We start from the raw sequence: 6,700 nt of genomic DNA, 5'->3' as shown, positions 1-6,700 counted from the left end.
CCCCTGCATCGGCAGGCGGACTCTCAACCACTGCGCCACCAGGGAAGCCCTTGTCTCCTGTCTTTTCTTTTCAATCCTGCAACTAATTCACCTTTAAAGCCTCACTGCAGGATCTCTCTCTGCTCAGATCATTCTTTTTGTCCAGTCATTCTTGCAATAACCCTGGAGGTAAGTAGGGTTGTTATCATTTCTATCTCCATTTTACAAAGGAAGAAATGTAGCTCAGAGTAGCTAAACACCTTGACCAGTGTCACACAGCTAAGAGTTAATGGACCAAAGCTTCAACTAAGGTTTTCTGAATCACTGTGAAGCTATAGCATACTGTCACAGTAAAGACAAAGAATTTTGCATTTTAGTGAACCTTGAAATCTCTTTTAAAAGTCATTTCTATCCCTTAGAGAAGAAAGAATTTTAAAAGTTGGATATAGTAGCCTCTAAATCTCTTTTGAAAAGAGTTTCCATTTCACATACCTGTTGACCTATCTGCATTTTCCTCACCATAAATCAGGTTTGATTGTTTTCTTTGTTTAGTTATATACTGGTTTGTTTTATAAAAGGGATTTAAGGTGGCTCATTCATCTTATAGTCGCTTTTCTATTAACCAGTTGCCTTTGAATGTAATGCTAAAACGTCTTAAAAGATTTTGGATTGGAGAATCCTGTGAAGATGATATTTCCAATCTAGCAGTATAGTGTCCACCACAGTAAAAAGATTCAAGGAAGCGAGACTCATTGGTATCATAGCCCAACTGTTCAGTGATTTATTGACTGAATAGTTGGGCTGAGATGGTAGCCATGAAAATGAAAAACAATGGTGAGGTATAAGAGAACTTACAAAAGGAGAATCAACAGGGCAGATCTTGATGACTGAATATATAAGAAATAATAACAAAGAAGTCGATGAATAGTAGAAGATTTCTGCTTCATCAGTATTTACAAAGCAAGTTATCTTATCCTGACTAACTTTGGGTATATCTTCCATGTGCACAAAACAGAATAAGGTGAAATGTGTATAATCCTATGTACGTAATATTCTGTTTAGTGGTTTTGTTGAAGTGGAATCTAAATTTAGTCTTGTTCCTGTCAGGAAACAAAAAGAAACAGAAAAAGGTTGCATGTTTTGTGAAATGCTAACCACTATGTAACACAGCTCTCTACAATATCTGAATCTAGAGTATTTTGTGCATTTCATTTTTTTAACTATTTCATAGCTCTGTAAGTTGTAGAAAACTGATATTGATGCAAATTATTCCTGTCTATAGATGTGCAAACGCATTTTTTCCAATGAAGGTGTATTGATTCCCCCAACCCCTGAGAAAGAAGCCAGTTTTACATCTATTAACACACCAATTCAGCATTGCTTTATTGCCTGTATATGTGTCTTCTCTTTGGCTTCTCCTTTGAAACAGTTTTTAAGGCCTTTGCTCATCCCCTCATTAATTAATGTTATAATCTTTGCTCCGTGTTCATTTTGTACTTGTATGAGTGTCATGGTTTTGCTGTTAAGTTAAACAGTTATCTTGTGACACAACTTTTTTCTAATCCAATGAATTATTATTTCCTCTTGATAACATCTGAGTTGAGTACAATGGTGATGGTGGGAAAGGAGAGTTATGCATGTTGGATAGTAACTCAGTGTCAACTTGCTGTGCACAAATAGGGTAAATTACATTTAAGAAACGATGAATGAAGCGAATGGCTTGTACTGTTGAGTGAAATAAAAACGCACAGTGTGAGAACTTTGAGTTTCAGTTTTACTTGGCGTTTTACCGAGGACCAGAGCCCAGGAGTCAGGCTCTCAGATAGCTCTGAGACATTGCTACCGCTCCAGAGGTAAGGGGGGTTGTCAGCATATATGCGACTTGAGAAGTAGATGTCTGCATTAATGATTTTAGTGCTTTTCTAGGTATGAGAAGATGCAGGAAATTGGGTTCATAAAATTTTCTCCTGAAAATGCCTAACTATCTGAAGGCCTGTTCTCCCAGTTTTTCTGAGAGCACAGTGCCTCATTCTTGATCTTCACCCAGAACTCTTTCAGGGGATGTTGGAGGTCAGCAGCTGCAGTGGCTAGTGACCTAATCCTTGTAGAGCCAGATGGCAGGCGACATTCTTTAGTTGGCAGCGCAAAGGAATGGAATACTTGGTTTTTACGCCACATCAGCAATTACGCGTTAGAAAAATAGTGTTCAATTATTTCGCCCTTTGCTTGCTTCTATACCTAAAATAGTAACTTGATGAATGTATATATTGTGTGTATCATAAGGTTGCTGTATGACACAGAACTGGTTCAATGGGAAAATGTTCAATTAAGTGGATGATTGGCTCTTGATAAAGACTGTGTAATTTTGGATTCAATCTTAGCTACAGCCACAAAGCTAAACCTCTTTGAAATACTGCTTTTATCACAGGACTTTGGGTGCTTCACTTTCAGTTTTATCTCAAGTGGAAGTGGGAGCTTGTTCCAGTTTTTTTTTTTTTTTTTTTTTTTTTCAAAATAAAATCAAGGACCCAAGATGATTCATTTTACTTTTTACCTTCTGTGAGTCATGCTGTGGTGCGTAAGCAACCTTCACCATGTGACATAGCCTCAGCTGCAGGCTGGTGGAGTCCAGACCTAATTACTATCTGTCGAAATGCTATTGAACATACTTTAATGGTTCTGCATATGTGACTTTAGACTGCCATTTGCTAGTTCCAACAAAACGAGCTTTTAAAAGTCATACCATTAATATATGCTCATTGTATTATAAAGTAGTTTATGACTGATTTCACTCCATTAGGTATTTAGTTATTTACTTATAATCCCCAAGTCTCCTTTCTTTCATGACATCTTCCACATGTTTTAAGGTAAAAAAAGAATTTGACCTGACTGTATCTGTATTATAGATTAAGTAATATTTAGTAGAATGTCAGTTGCATTTGTATAATAGTATAATTGATTTTCTTTCATGAGTTTTGGGAGGATGAGGGAGCCCTTTTCTTCTCAGCTCTGCTTTCTTTTACCGTAAGCAAAGAGATCTTCATTTCTTTCCACAATGGGGAGAATATAGAGGAGAATCCTTGTTTCTCTTTCCACCCCATATTTCCTGCAAGGTTGAAAGAACAACTAATCTGGCTGGTAATGGATTAATATCCACTTGGTCCTTTTAGAAGTAGGTAACATTACTGTGTCTCAAAAGTAAGAACTCTTTCACTCTCTCGTGCATAGTTACGATGACCCAAGGCTTCGTCTCCATTTCTCCTGGAGGCAAGCCTAGGCGCGCAATACGTTCTCTTATATACCTTAGTCTGATAGTGACTAGGTTTCTGAGGAAGCTTGGAACAGTCCTTGCATCTGGCTGGGTAAATATATTTGGCATCTGCATTGAAAACTCAGCTCTTCCCACAGATAGAGGTCAAAGGGTAGATTTGCAATAAGCAGTAGCATGTCCCTACTTTGGCCTCAGATTCCAGACATGCTCTCCTATCTAGATTTTTCAGAAAGCTCTGTACTTTAGAAAATTAATGAACCATTATTTACAAAATCTGTACATTAATCTCTATTTGGCATTTTGTATCTGTATCTTCATAAAAGAACCTAGAGAAAAAGAGGGGTGATAATTGAGATCCAAACAGAAATATTTGATTTTAAAGTATTTCTGTGTACATAATAAACTAGTTTATTAGAATCAGATCTTTTTTGCAGTATTGCCTCACCTTAACATTTACCAGTATTGACTAAATGTACATTAGTACTCATTAATGTTATGACTTGATATAATTACTCTCTTAAATCTGTTTCTTAAAGCTGCTCCCTGGGCTTCCCTGGTGGCGCAGTGGTTGAGAGTCAGTCTGCCGATGCAGGGGACACGGGTTTGTGCCCCGGTCCGGGAAGGTCCCACATGTCGTGGAGCGGCTGGGCCCGTGAGCCATGGCCACTGAGCCTGCGCGTCCGGAGCCTGTGCTGCACAACGGGAGGGGCCACAACAGTGAGAGGCCCACGTACCGCAAAAAAAAAAAAAAAAAAAACCCACTACATCTATTCATTTATGGATTTTCTTTGGATGCTTTCATGTTATAATGGCAGAGGTAAGTAGTTGTGACTAAGACCATCTGGCCTTCAAAATCTGAAATTTTTCCTGTTTGGCCTTTTACAGAAAAAGTTTGCTGACCCCTGCTCTAGACTCAGAAATGGAATGTTGCATAGATGGCCAGAGAGAAAAATAATAGGATTTAAAAGAAAGGTGAAGCGAAGGTGGTATGGTGTTAAAGGTCTATCTCACCTTCTGTCTCCCACCTTGTCATGTCAGGAAAGAGTAAAATCCTAGCCAGGACTGAAAGAGGAAAAGTAGCTCAGACTGAACAGGAGAAGAGCACTTTGTCATTCTTCAGCCTCTGAAAGCAAACAGAAAGCCAGCTTCAAAGTTAACAGCAAACACTTTCACTCAGGATCACAGAGCCCTTGTAAAATGCTATCGCAACTCCCTCTTTGACTGACTACTGCTTTCTTATCAGTGATACTCTGGACCCACTTGGCAGTTTTCATTCATCACTGGGGATATTGAATTGCGAAGTGTTCTTCACCTTAGGACAGACCCAGTGCCTAGTTAATCCCATTTCTTCTAGACCTGCTTCAGAAAGAGCAACCAATTCTGAATTGACTACTATGCCCCTTAGTTCCTCTTCAGAGCCCTTCAGTGGAAAAACAGACCTTACAAAAGATACTTCCCTCCCCCCTCTGGGCCAGCAGAATTCGTCTGGAGTGCACTCCCTGGCTGTGAATCAATAAATCTTATTTTATCAGATCATGCACTTGTTCCTGGTCATCTGATTAGGTGTTTTGTTTTGTTTTGTTTTGCGGTACGCGGGCCTCTCACTGTTGTGGCCTCTCCCGTTGCGGAGCGCAGGCTCCAGATGCGCAGGCCCAGCGGCCACGGCTCACGGGCCCAGCCGCTCCACGGCATGTGGGATCTTCCTGGACCGGGGCACGAACCCACGTCCCCTGCATCGGCAGGCGGACCCCCAACCACTGCGCCACCAGGGAAGCCCCTGATTAGGTTTTAACACTTATTCAATGTAATATTCCGAAAGGTAAGAGCGTGACTCTCATATAATTACAAAATGAACACATGTCAAATATGTTAAGCTCAATTAATGAGGGAACTAACAAAGTTATAGGGAGGCAATTTAATAGAAATTATGGTAGGGTAGGCGTGCTAGGTTAGATACACAGCTGCTTAATGTCCATCCAGAACACAAACTATAATCTCTAGGATTATCTGTTCTACTAGACCGAAATTATTTGTATCTCTACTGAACAAAAATCTAAAGATTAACCTCTGCGCCCAAGAATTGTAAAATAGCACAGACAATAAAATATAAATCCCAGGAGTGCACTAAAAGAATACTTAACAATCTCTTCTGTTTTTTATAAATTTCAGATAATTTCTCTTATTGTGCAGATCACAGTGAGCATAGATTATCTCCCTCTCCCAGGCAAAATATAAGTAGTTTTTAATTTTTGTTAATAAACTAGAAAAATTGGGGAGAATGAAGGAATCTAGTTTGCTACCGACATCCCAAAGTCAGCTCCACTCAGACTTCCGGGTGTTTGTGAGGCTTAGCCCATAATAGTTGGATCTTGCCTGCTAACCCTAAAGAAAGTTGATTGACAAGTGATAAACTGCCCATATCAGTATCCTCATCTCCTTTCCTAAAGATAAATAAATTACCAGGCCTCACCAAATAGTTCAAGAAAGCCTTCAGAATAAAAAAGAAATATAGGTTAAATAAATAAATAAATAAATAAATATTTTTCTTAACCAGGAGGAAATATCTAACCTTAAGAAACAAAATTTGTACTCTCAGAGATATTCAAAAAGATCCTGCACCCTAAAGTAAGAACAGGATACTAAGAAAAAGGGAAATAAAAACAAAAAGAGCTCTTGGACATTTAAAATACATTGCCAAGACAGGATTCAAAAGAAAATTTGAAGAAAAAGATAAGAAATATCCAAGAACGTAAACAAAAATTCAAAGAATAAATTTAGTTTGCCTACCCCCATTGGCAGATGCCTTTTTATGAAAAAAAAAATAATAATCCAACATCAATTGGTGATTTGGGGGTCATATCCTTGAAGTGTTTGCAAATGGGTATTTTGTCAACTTAAGTACCTAAAATACCTAGAATTGTATATTTGGAAATTGCTAAGAGAGTAGATCTTAAAACTTCTTATCACAAGGAAAAAATTGTAATTAAAATACATACACACATACATACCTAGCAAGTCAATAACAAGTGTTGATTACTTCTTATATAAGCTCTGCACAAGTTGCTGTGTGTTTGTGTGTTGCGGGGGCGGGGTTGGGGGGGTGTTAACATAAAAAATAATAAAAATTATAAAGCATTAGAAACCTCTAAACATAACCATAATTTGTGATCTATGTAGCTCAGCTCTGTACAGAAATCTCTTTTTTAAACCAAAAAGAATCCATTCCAGACAAGTTAAGACAAAATCATTTCCTACTCTTGCCTTAAGTTTCACTGTGACTAGTCTTCTTCTGAACACTTGGAAGAACACACAGTGATCATGAGACACAGACAGTGTTGCTCTCTGGTCCTCAGGGTCTCTGGCAATGATGAAAGATAAATCTTTAAATAAATGAGCTATGACGTGTATTGCAGGGAGTCCGTCTTACTTGTCGTGCAGGTAGCCTCTCTC

This window comes from Lipotes vexillifer, unplaced genomic scaffold, assembly GCF_000442215.2.
Source record: "Lipotes vexillifer unplaced genomic scaffold, Lipotes_vexillifer_v1.1 scaffold327, whole genome shotgun sequence".
In the NCBI taxonomy this organism is placed as follows: domain Eukaryota; kingdom Metazoa; phylum Chordata; class Mammalia; order Artiodactyla; family Lipotidae; genus Lipotes; species Lipotes vexillifer.
The sequence above is the reverse complement of the archived record's forward strand: the minus strand, read 5'-3'. Positions refer to the sequence as shown.